Here is a 12,261-nt window from a genome sequence, read left to right as displayed (position 1 = left end):
AGGTGCATGTCCCACTACATAGCTTTCAACATTAGCAGGAGCTCATGCATGCATGCTAAATTAGCAGAAAATAGTTGGTCACAGTGATGTCATAACCCCAATAGATTCTAAATCATGATTTAACTTTTCAATATTCCATCCTCGTGTATATAGTAGGACAGTTGACCACGTTGTATACTTTTGCCCTTGTACCTTACCATTCCGAACCAATGTCACAAGATATGATGCTAGCAATAACGCATCTCTACAGTGTGCACACAAGCCCCTGAATTAATCTAATGCTCATTTCCCTGAAACAACATCATGATGTGATTTGATGATAGGAAAGCCATTCAGCAAGGTAGCTGCAATAAATGCTATGGCACAAATCAGGTCACATGCAAAGGCTTAGTTCACACTGATTTCATTTTTCTGTTGATACTTCCTCATATGTCCATTATCAAGATAGGAAAATGAAAGCTGCACTGAGGTACCTCTCTGCTACCTATCATATGTAGAATTGAAAAGTAGGCTGGTGAGAATCATGACCTAGCCATTGGGAGATATCATGGCAAATGCACACATCATGATAGTCCATATGGCACTATGAACATCCCCAATCAGTCTCGGTACTGGTGACAACACTGTTCTCTTTGTTTGTGTGTGTTTATGTCAGTGAATATCAATTACATGAAAATATGGACATACTTCAGTCCTGATGGGATGCACAACATTGCACCGTTTGGTATATGAGACACCAATGGCCTTGTAAAACTGAGTTCACACACTCACATATGATCCCACCATTGCCACATATCACTCCCTGATGCATGTCACCAGTCAGTGAATGTACCTTTAAATTGTGAGTCAGATGAAACAACAACAGGGAAAGCTACACTGGGTAACATGTAGGCTCTAATGTTGATGCCATCAGTGATGTCTGCACACTCATGTCACTGTAGAATCCCAACGTATCAATGGGAAGTATAGTTCACTCACTGCAACAAAAGTGTACTTTATGCTATGGCACATGTAAAATGGCTCCCATCACATGAGACACAGTAGTGAGTAGTGAGGGAGCATCACTCCTGACAAAATGAAGACAAGTGGTCTGTCTGGTTCATCCTTCCCCCAGAACATCAAACAACATGAGGTGATCTTGGCTTTACTCAGCATGTGTCTCTGTCATGTGCCTGGTCTCAACAGAAAATTGGCAGTGGACTGGACTCTGCTGGCTTCTTGTTCATAAAGACATTGGGCAAAGCACATCATCATGCACCTACTACCAGACCTACACAATCCAGAACTCTCTCTGTGAATCAGACATAGCACACCCACAATGTTGTTGGGCAAATGGCAACCTGAAAAAAATAGTTTGTTAGGTAACGTTGATACTTCTGGCCAGGACACACCCCCTTGTAGTTCCTGTAGGGCCCTCAACTGCTCTTCCGGCTCAGGATAGGCTGCTGCCGGATGCGGCCCATTAAAGGGGTCCGCTCCTGGAACATGCCCCATCCCTCTTAGGAGGACTTCCCCAGCTGGACCTCTGTGATCTTGCGGGTCCAGTGTCTCAGGTCTCCCACCTCTTCCTGCAATGGGCACTGCACAGACAATAGAGCCTCAGGGTACGCACAGTCTGTTGATGGCTTTCCAAATAGTACGCTTCTGATGGGTATTGACCTATATGGACACAAGAGAAGAAAAAACAGTAAGTCTGTTATGTTGAATTGCTGGAAATCTGATGGTCAAGTAGAATTAGTATGGTCTGCCTGCAAGTAATAAGGCCTGACATTGAGGTGTGCACAGTTATTGCCACGGACCAGGCTGGGATAGGGGTTGTGTGGCAATACAACTGATGCCAAGAGTGTTTTCCCTGTACATCTGCAAATCCTTGGATGCTTACTGAAAGAGTTTGAATACACAATAGTAACCTTGATTGTTTTTGACATGTAATCCATTTTGAATGGTTACTGAGCTAACCCATTGGATCTGATTCTTCATTCCATTGACCCACATTGTAAATGTGCCACATTTCATGATGACAGCTCCCTTACACCTACAGGTCTGGTTTCTGTTTTCCATAAGTATTGCTTGCACTGTAGGGATCTATTTCACATGTGACATATTTACAGTGCAGATATTTGTTTTTTTTAGAAATGGTTTGGTATCAACAGTTTTTTAACATCCATCCAAACAAGAAAATAAAATAATGGTATGTTGAGGTCCTCCCTATAACATTGCCACATAGGGCAAGAGCTTTGCCCTATCATGCCAGTAGATACTGCACAAACTCTAACAGATGTAGTATGATATTACATTAAGATGTCGACATGTCCACTTATAGGCAACAGTTTATTAGGAAGCATTCAACAGATGTTAGACACTGACAGTGTGTTCCCTATGTCCCACAGGTCTCCCACAAGACACCCCCACCAGCCAGACCGTCCAGGGTGCAGAAAGCAGCCAACAGGAAGCACAGGAGTCTGAAGCAGCCACTACAGGGCCCAGCACCACACCACCACAGTTCCCTCCAGCTGAACCAATGGACATGGTGGAAATAGACACAGCACCTGGTCCCAGCCACAGTGTCAGACAGCAGGACCCTGAACACCAACGTATCGCAGACGCAGACTCCATGTCCAAGCAGTGTCCCAGGAGGATGGAGGTGACTCATCCATGTCCGCAGCGGAGGCAACCCTCATATCTGGTCAGTGCCTGCAAACAAGGCAGATGAGAATCATTTCTGGGGCAATGCAACGGATGGAGCATAATTTCACCACTGGGCTGGCACAAGTGAACACACAGTTCACACGTTTGAACGATAATGTTGGTGACCTTGCTCTCTCCATATGTCAACTGGTAACAGAACTAGTGTCAGAGAGACAGAGTGCAAGGCGCCGCGAGCGGCAATTAGAACACAGATTGGACCGCATGGCTGCATCCATCGTCCGCCTCGCAGTCAACACCACAGGGCTGTCACACCGTACTGTGAGTTTGCAGATAGACTTGGGCCACTTTGCAGGGGATGTGGCTCGGGGACTGGGTTGCATTAGCCACGCTGTGGACATGCTGGAGGCTAGACAGGTGGCTAGGGGCATGGCAGAGACACCTCAGGATAGTGAGGAGGGGTCCACCGTCAGCAGCGCATCTGCCACAGACACACGTGTCTTGAGGAGTGGCAGTGCATGTCAGGGGTCTGCTGACACACCGAGCACTAGCCATGCTGGGCGTCCCAGGCAGAGGTGTTAGGCCCATGCACTGCAGGACACATGAGGCACATGAAGTGAATGTGTCCTCATTGCAGGTGGACATTTACAGCCCCTTCACAAAAGTCTAGTTCTTCACTTATTAGGTTCACGTAATAAAACGTCTTGTTTGTTCCACTTCACAACTGGGCTCTTTGTGTGTGACATAAGCGTGCGTGGTGACAGTTACCACGTATCTTCCAAAGTATTGGTTTGCAATGTGGTCCCGTCTCTGTCTGCCTTGAGTTGCAATGCTTCTATCCCCAGGATGGCGATGTGGTAGCTCTTGCTCCTCATCCTCCAAATCTGGGTCTTTAGGGGTGAGATGTAGCCAATGTCTGGTGGCAATGTTGTGCAGTATAGCGCATGCGCCAACTATCTTGATTGCTGTTATTGGGGCATACTGGAGCGCACCTCCACTTCTGTGGAGGCATCGGAATCTTGCCTTTAACAGTCCAAAGGTCCTCTCTATGACATTTCTGGTTCTCCTATGTGCACTGTTATATCGCCTCTCATTTTCATTGCTGGGTGTTGGGTACGGGGTAAGTATCCATGGTCGTAGCGCATATGCACTGTCACCTGTTTGGCAAAAATGAACAATATGTTAGCAGGGCATGGATGGTTTCTACAGTGACCTGTGTACCTAATAGATATCCATCTCCAAACTCCCCACGTTCTAGGCGTTGGTGTATGCCACTGTGCCTGAAAATGTACAAGTCATGTGTACTCCCTGGAAATTTGGCTACCATGTCAGTGATGACATAATGGGCGTCACGTACCACCTGGATGTTCAGTGAGTGGGTACACTTCCGGTTGTGGAACAGATATTCCAGATTTGCAGGAGGGCACATTTGTATATGTGTCCCGTCTACACACCCTATCACATGAGGGAAGTTGGCAATTCTGTAGAATTCCAACTTGGTGCTGTTGATTTCTGCCTCATTCCTGGGTAGGTATATGTATCTGGACACGTGTGTGAGTATGGCATCTAAGAAACATCTGAAGAACCGTGAGAGTGCACTTTGGGATACCCCATCTGCCACAGCAATGACCCCCTGATAGCTACCCGAGGCCAAGAGGTGTAGTGAGCATAGCACTTGCACATGTGTGGGGATGGCGCTGCCGCGCACAGTCTGGCGTTGAAGCTGCGGATTGAGTAGATATATTAATTCTAATATTGCTGCACTTCTGAGTCTGTATTTATCACATATCTCCTCCTCTGTTTGTTGGAAAAGTGTCTGCCTGGTTCTATATATCCTCTCCTGTCTCTGGCTCCCCCTCCTCCTCTGCTGTGCGGCGTGGACTCTCCTCCTCCTTGCTATCACATATATCTCAGCCATCTTGAGTAACCCAGATGCCTTCTGGGTCTCCTTTTATACTTTGGTTATGGTTACCACCTGCTCTGAGTTAGTGGTAATTTGGGTGTGCAAAATGGGCTTTTTGCGACTAGTCGCAATTTGCAAGTGGCTTTTTCATATGGTTTGCGACTAGCAAATTGTGTCTCCCTATTTGCGAGTCGCACAATGTGGTCGCAGAATTTGCGAGTCGTAATGGCTCGCATTGCAATTTGCGATTCGGAAATGGGGTACTTGCATCCCATTTCCGATTTTGCTGGGTCGCAAATTGCGATTCGGGACATTTGCGACTCACAAATTTGCTACATCTGGCCCTTAATTTCATTACACTTTTCCTTTGTCTGGTGTGTTTGTGTGTATATAGTGTAGATTAATGCAGTGCACGCTACACTGGCATTGACAGTATTTTCATCAATACAAATTTTTTTTAAATAATAAAACGGTGCAAATTATATATCCGAGATGTATAATTTACATATCAATCAACAAAAAAAGTCACAGCAACAATGTGGATTAGTAATGGATGTTGCACAATTAACCATTTAAATTTAAATTTCTTCTTTGCAATATGAAACAGTTAGGTACTGTCACATGAATTTTGTCTTACTCTTCACATATGTTACTGTGGACATGGTGACCTATGTTCATTCACTGTTTTCAATTCACCCATAGGTACCCTGGGAGAGGGAGAATACGACAACCTCCAGTGTACTGCCCATTTCCAGACCTTTACACAATGGAAGAAAGGGACATCATCCTTAAGTTTTGTTAATTAGGCAAAACATGATGGATCTATGTCATGAGTAGGAGCCTCATCTCTTGCCTCAAAACACCAATCCCACATGTGTCACACCAATTGCGACAGTGATGGCAATATTGAACTTTCTGGCAACATATTCCTTTCAATACACAGTGGCAATATGTAGTGCTATGTCACAACCAATGTTCTGTTCTGTGCTAATAGATGTGCTTTCAGCAATGATGAGACATCAGGACAGCTACATTTGATTCCCCAGGAATGAGAATTTAGCCAATACGAAGGTTGAATTCTTTGCATTTGATCAGATACCACATATCGTTGGAGCCATTGATGGCACCCATATTACCCTAGTACCACTACACACCGGGGAACAAGTTTAACATAACAGGAAGAACTTCCATTCTATCAATGTCCAAGTTGTCTGCTTGCCCAATTTGTATATTTCCAACATCTGTACCCGGTTCCCTGGATCAGCCAACGATTCCTTTTTCTTGTGGAACAGCACCGTAACCAAGTTGCAGTGATTACTACATCCAGAGAGAGCCTGCTTTATTGGTAAGTAAGATCTGACTTAACTTTGTGTGGGTAATGTCGGATAGTATAAACAGGAACTGTGCAACTTATTGTTGCACCTATGACTGTCTTCCATCTACAAGACTCAGCCTATCCTAACCAGGCATGGTTGTTGGCCCCACTGAGTCTGGCAACAATGCCAGGGGAAGTCCACCTCAATCAGGCGCATGGAAGGACAAGGCGGCCACTGGAGCTGGCTTTTGGGCTCGCCAAGGGCAGATTCCAGTGTCTGAACAAAACGAGGGGAGCCTTCCTTTATTCACCCGGGAAGGTGTATCAGATCGCCATGGCCTGCTGCATGCTTCACAACCTAGCCCTGCTATGGGACATCCCTTATATCACAGAGGACTGAGACCCTGAAGTGCCACTGGGTTAGGATCCTGGAAAGGCAAATGAGGATGATAGTGGTGAGGAGGAAGGAGCTGACAGGTGGATGTCTCTGTACTGTCCTCGCTCTTTCTCCTGGAGGCAGAAGAAGAAGCTGAGATACGGTCTCGGATGAAGGACGAACGCATAGGAGGAGGAAAAGCTGTGTGGCGGCGAGGGGCAAAACAGCGACCTAGCTGAATTTGCCTGCAAATTCTGCAATGAGTCCAGGAGGCCGTGAATTTGGGGCAGCAATGAGGAGGCAAGGAAGGGCACGGAGGGCAGATCTGCGGTCTCACCAAGTCTGGAAGTGAGTCCGTGAGGGCCAGTGCTGCCACGGCCACTGCTGCCACTGCTTTCCCTGTTATTCTGGTGGCCTGCAGTCTGTTTCCTGTCAACTGTCACCTGACGTGGCTGCCGTCACCACCACCTGAAGTCTTCCGCCTGTCATCTGGTGAGGGTGTGGCAGTGTGGCCAGCTATAGCACGATACTGAACTGAGGCACAAAGCTGCAGGGACCGGAGTCGGGAGTTGGAGCTCACCTGGAGCCCAGTAGAGCCCACTGAGGTCACTAAGATCGGCACTTTGCAGGAATTGCAGTCACTGCGGAGGAGTGAAGAGTGTGGGGGAGCACGGTGAGCGTGGTGAGCAAGAAGAGCAGAGTGCTAGGAGACAGGGCAGATTCTATGCTGCCTAAAATGTGATAAATAATGATTAATAGTGACCAACATCTTAAGCTGCCTAAAAAAACACCAATGACCAACCAGTGACTAACAGCGACTAACAGTTGCTGTCAGTGTTTTAAAACAGCCATCAATAACTAACTGTAATCACGCAATAAACACACAGCGAGACAGTAGCGTGATCAGCAATGCATCAGTATAATGCAGCAGCATCACTACAACCACTGGAACCACACGGGGCCAACAACTGGACCTAATTAGATTTAATATTATTTCTAGCACCCCTGGACAGATGGTGAGTATGGCTGCTATGGTAAACAGCTGTGGAGTGTGAGCACAGAGACCTCATGGAAGCGGCCCAGCTAGGTCTGGGTGGAGCTTGTGAGTGCCCCTGGAGTGCCCTGCTCACCTTTCTTACCCTGTACATTACTGAACATGTCTAAAAGCATCCCCTCAGCCCTCTCCCCCTACATCACCAGCCAAAAGGAAAGCACTCTAAATCAAATCCTCCCACTCCCTACATAATTTGTATAAAATGCTAATGATTTATTGTCTGACAAACCATCACAAGGTTGGGAAGGGTCAGACTTCACATAGGGGGGAAACTCAAGAATCAAAAGAAGGTGCAAAAGAGAAGGAAGCTCACCGAATCAGAAAATCAAAAGGGGAACCCCGAACAAACTACACTCCCCCTTACTCCTTCACATGCCTATTTCATGAAGTTTAGTAGTACTAGCAAATTTGTTTTTTTAAAGGATCCAACAGTTGTTATCTATTAAAAAATCAAAGATATTGAAGGTCTTATGACATTGTTGGCACTTCTAAAACTGGGCACTTTGAAGGCTCAGTCTGGCGTACTTTTTGACCAACTTTCTGACTGTATTTCATCAAAGCCTGCACCTTTAACGACCCACTCAGCTTCACACCCAAATCAGAAGCTAGAATGCCTCTCTCAAAAGCCAGCACCTGGGCAGACTGAGTCAGACGCAAACCTTGATCAGTTAGCAGGCCCCTAGGGAATGAGGGGGTCACAAGTAAAGGTTTGGCTCAAAATGAGTAGCAGGCTAATATTATCCTGACCAAGGCCATGGTTCATGCATCGAGCAATCCCTACACCAGTATGCCCATTCGAGTACAGTTAAAACTGATAATTTACACAAACCACATTTACCAACTACTTACGAAGACCAGATGGAGGCAACCTGGGATGTACTGCCTAATGTAATCCATCAAATTTTGACTCCTATGCAGCAGCAAAATCTAGTAACACTAGGTTTTAAAGAGAGTAACAAAGCCCCCAGTGGAACCGTCACTGTCAAGAGGGAAGAGTCATGGTTGCAATCTATTTCTATAACAAAAGACGAGGATTTAGTTCAAGCTTTGAAGCTGGAAACTTTCAATATATCTAATCCCAAAGAACAGTGGTCCCCCCTCCAAGATCAGTTCTTGACACAATCCCCATGGCAGCAGTAGGAAAATACTTATATCACCACACTAAAGCCACTAAATGCGCCACCCCTATCATGGAAATCTTAAGTGGCTTGAGCGATGTTCAATATGTCACGGGTTCACCGATCAAGGGGGTGAGTGAGCATAGCAACACAGTGCATTCAGGTAACAGCAGTAGTAAATGGGCTCATTCAACCAATAGCAACTGAGACAACCCCTTAGAAAGACAATCTACAGACTGCCTCAACAAACTTAAGATAAGGGACCTTTTACCGATGCACTCTTCTTTATTAAATGCCCTGCACACCTCAATCACAGCACTCAATATGCAATCAGAAAAATTGGATCTACAGATTGATCTAATGAACGTTATGGCAACGCACATTGCCAACATTAATCATAAACTGGACAAGCTGGAATTGGTTCTCTGCGCTGAAGGCTAAAACAGATCAGCCTCAACAAGAAGCCTGCAAATGCGATCCAATTATAGACAAATTGAGCACTCTGCCTGCCATTTTAACAATTATAGTGGATGAGTTAAAAATAAATGGAAGTAAACTCCATCCACCTAGTCACTCCATCAAACAAATAACTCAACTAGATAGCAACCAAACTAATCCAGGAAGTGAATTGTCCACTGTCCAACGCTTAGTAAATCCTGGCCAAGAAGCATCAAATGGGGAGAAGCATTTGGCCATAACCACAGCTTGCTTAAGTATTAAATCAAAAGATTAAAGTTGTTCTGTAGTACCATTAGATATCTGTAATTATCCTGTGACTAATAAATTGGGGGATCGAACGCCTACATCTGTGTCTCCTCGAATAAATCAGTTAGCTGAATTATGCGAATCTGTACCTAAGCTATTAACTAAAAGATAGAAAAAGCAAGCTAGAAAGGCCAGGAAGAAACTTTGTTGTGAAGACAGTGGCAGCAATTTCTGCCTTATATTCACAGAGCAACTAAAGTCACCATCCCAGTTCTCCCTGCCTTAAGGGTACCCGAAAGCGTCCATAGCACCTGAAGCTTTATGGATAAGGGCAATAAACGGCTCTATACTGTTGAACGTCGACAACATACAATCAACAGTTCCCTCCTCCCACTCAAAATTGCAGTAAATAAGATGGCAGAATCACAGCCTCCTATTCTGCCAGTTTCAGAGACTAAGGGCTCAGCATGGGGGTCCTGAATCCATTAAAAAAGCCTGAGATGCAGAGGCGATCTGTGACTACGGCATTAACCCAACCATCATCCGCATACGTTAAGCTACCCAAGGAGCAGTTGCCCAGACTTGTGCAATCTACACAGGGCTCCTCCAAGGTACCTATATTAACAACAAATGAACTAGTGGATGATATGCAGACAGAGGCATTGGAAAGCAAGCTATGGCCACAGGATCGGGCTGCCCTAGCACATTCAATGCTGCCTCACAAAAAAAACCTCTGTTAATTACAGCAGAATGTGCGGTAGCTAAAGTGGGTGAAATGCAGGGAAATCGGCAACAATCACAGGAACATTGCGACCAAACACAAATAAAATCTATACAACAAGACAAAGCTTTGTCGTCCTGTCGAAAGTGTATATGTCATACTGATCAGACTATCCAATGTATACCCAAAATAAATGAACCACCTTTGAAGTCTAACTACCCTCTGAGGATATTTACAATTAGTAATGAGCAGGTATTTGCATCAAAATTCACAAATCACTCCAGTGGATACCCATCATCGCTCACAACAAACCAGCATAGTCTGCCGTCCCACTACGAATTCTCGGGTGGAGCAGCAAGAAACCAAATTCTGACAAAAACCTATTGTTCATGTAAGTATAGGCCGTGGCTCCCAGCCTCAACAAAATAATGAATTTCTAAATAGTGGGGAATCTTGGTAAATTGTTCTAACCCCGCAATATACATCGCTAGGCTAACAAGATATCTTAAACAGAGGTAACATGCTAAGGCTGTTAGATTTAATATCAGTGAAATTTCTTTCAATCTGTGACCATTCAGGTTCGAAACAAACACTTACCACTTTGAGATCACAGGAGATTTCTGTATTAATCATGGACTCTAAACAACAGTTCGAATCTTGGGGTATTGCTCTCTCAAAACCACCAAATCTGTGATATTCGTTTCCCCAAAGGCTACTGCTCCAAAGATAGCAAACAACTCCTGTGCTCTCCAGGGCTGTTTAGCCTCCGAGGAACCAGAAGCGAATGAACCCTGGATAAGGCAGGAGAAAATTAGGCTGAAGCTTGTTTACGGGCTCCAACATACCCGCAACCCAGTGAATACAGGCCCACAATCATCGTATGACCCTTATGTAGATTGGAGGTGGGCAGCATCTACCCTAATTGCACCAAGAAACATCTGACTCCAAAATCACAATGAAACAAATGTAAAACAGCAGAATGTTGTAAAGATTCTGTCCTGGAATATTGCTGAGGCTAAAAACATTGTCCCAGATGGCTTCGCATTAGCAATCAATGGCATCTACGAATTCATCATATTACAAGAAACTGGGCTAACTGACCCAACTCATCTAGGCAGTTACACGTTGCATCACATTAGTGCCACGAAACCAAACAGATCTGGCAGACTGAGTAGATGCCTAACAACTTATGTTTTGACTGCCCTATGTGCAACCACAGAGCAACTACCATTTTCGACCGACGATCCGCAGGCCATCAAGCTAAACTTTGGTGACAACTGCCAGGCAACTCCTCTCTTTATATTTGATGTTTACACCCATCTACCTAGGGCCCGGAAACTCCTACTTTTTAAGAAATGATTGCATGAGATTTCAGAAATAAGACATGCCTAGCTCAACAATGAGCAGTCAGCCACGAAAAATGCTTTATGGTCAGTTTTACCACAGGCCCCTCAACCTCAGAAGCAACTGGATGGCATTGGCAGGGAACTGATTTGTGCATTAGAGCACCTGGGTTTGAGGGTTCTTAATCGGAGGACTGTAAACAATAGGCCGCCAAGGTACACTCACAGTGCAAAGGTAGATTCAACACTAGACTATACCATTGTGTCTCTTTCCTTGTGCTCACAGCTGAGGAAGTTCAAAATTGAAAGTACCCTTCTAAGTGATCACTCATATCAGCATATAGAATTGAATCTGAATACTGCAAGATATACCTCAGTTCTGGTAGACTTTGGTACCCTTGGATTTATAAATTTAAAGCATTTGACTTGGTCATCTAGCTCACTGCGAAAGCTAACTACCAAGACAAAAGCAGTGTACCAATCCACAACATCTTTGCACACGTCAGCAAAGGAAGTGTGGTCTATCTTTTCAACTTGACTTCCTTCTTTTAGTTCTACACTTCGACCTGTGCCAATACGAGCGTTACAATGATCTCTGAGACTGTCGGCAAAAAACTTAAACATGCGAAGAAGTCTGCAGAATGAGCTCAGATAGAGCAAAAAATCAAACGTTACAATAACCATGTGTGAGACAATAAAATGTGTAAGAAATAATTACAAATCCCAGTTATGTTTAGAGCATAAGGAGAAGGAGGATAACTTCTAATCAAAACTTATTTCTAATTCAAAGCTAGCCAATTCTATGGCCTTTTGGGCAATGGTCAATGGCATTGATTGGATGTCAAGAGCTATCAACTATTCGTCCATTCCTGAGGGAAAATGCCTAAGTCATCTGACCAACATGTTCACCAATCAAGAATGTACTCCAGAGATAAACATCCAGTCAAAGGTGCAAATAAGGTATGACCAGGACTACTTAAACCCCACACAATATGCAACTGAGGCAGCAATCCAAGTGATCAAGAAGGGACGCAGGGACGGTGCACCCGGCCCCAATGGCCTCCCTCAGGCTATATTTAA

The sequence above is a fragment of the Pleurodeles waltl genome, chromosome 2_2 (genome assembly GCF_031143425.1).
Source record: "Pleurodeles waltl isolate 20211129_DDA chromosome 2_2, aPleWal1.hap1.20221129, whole genome shotgun sequence".
In the NCBI taxonomy this organism is placed as follows: domain Eukaryota; kingdom Metazoa; phylum Chordata; class Amphibia; order Caudata; family Salamandridae; genus Pleurodeles; species Pleurodeles waltl.
This window is presented reverse-complemented; position numbering follows the sequence as displayed.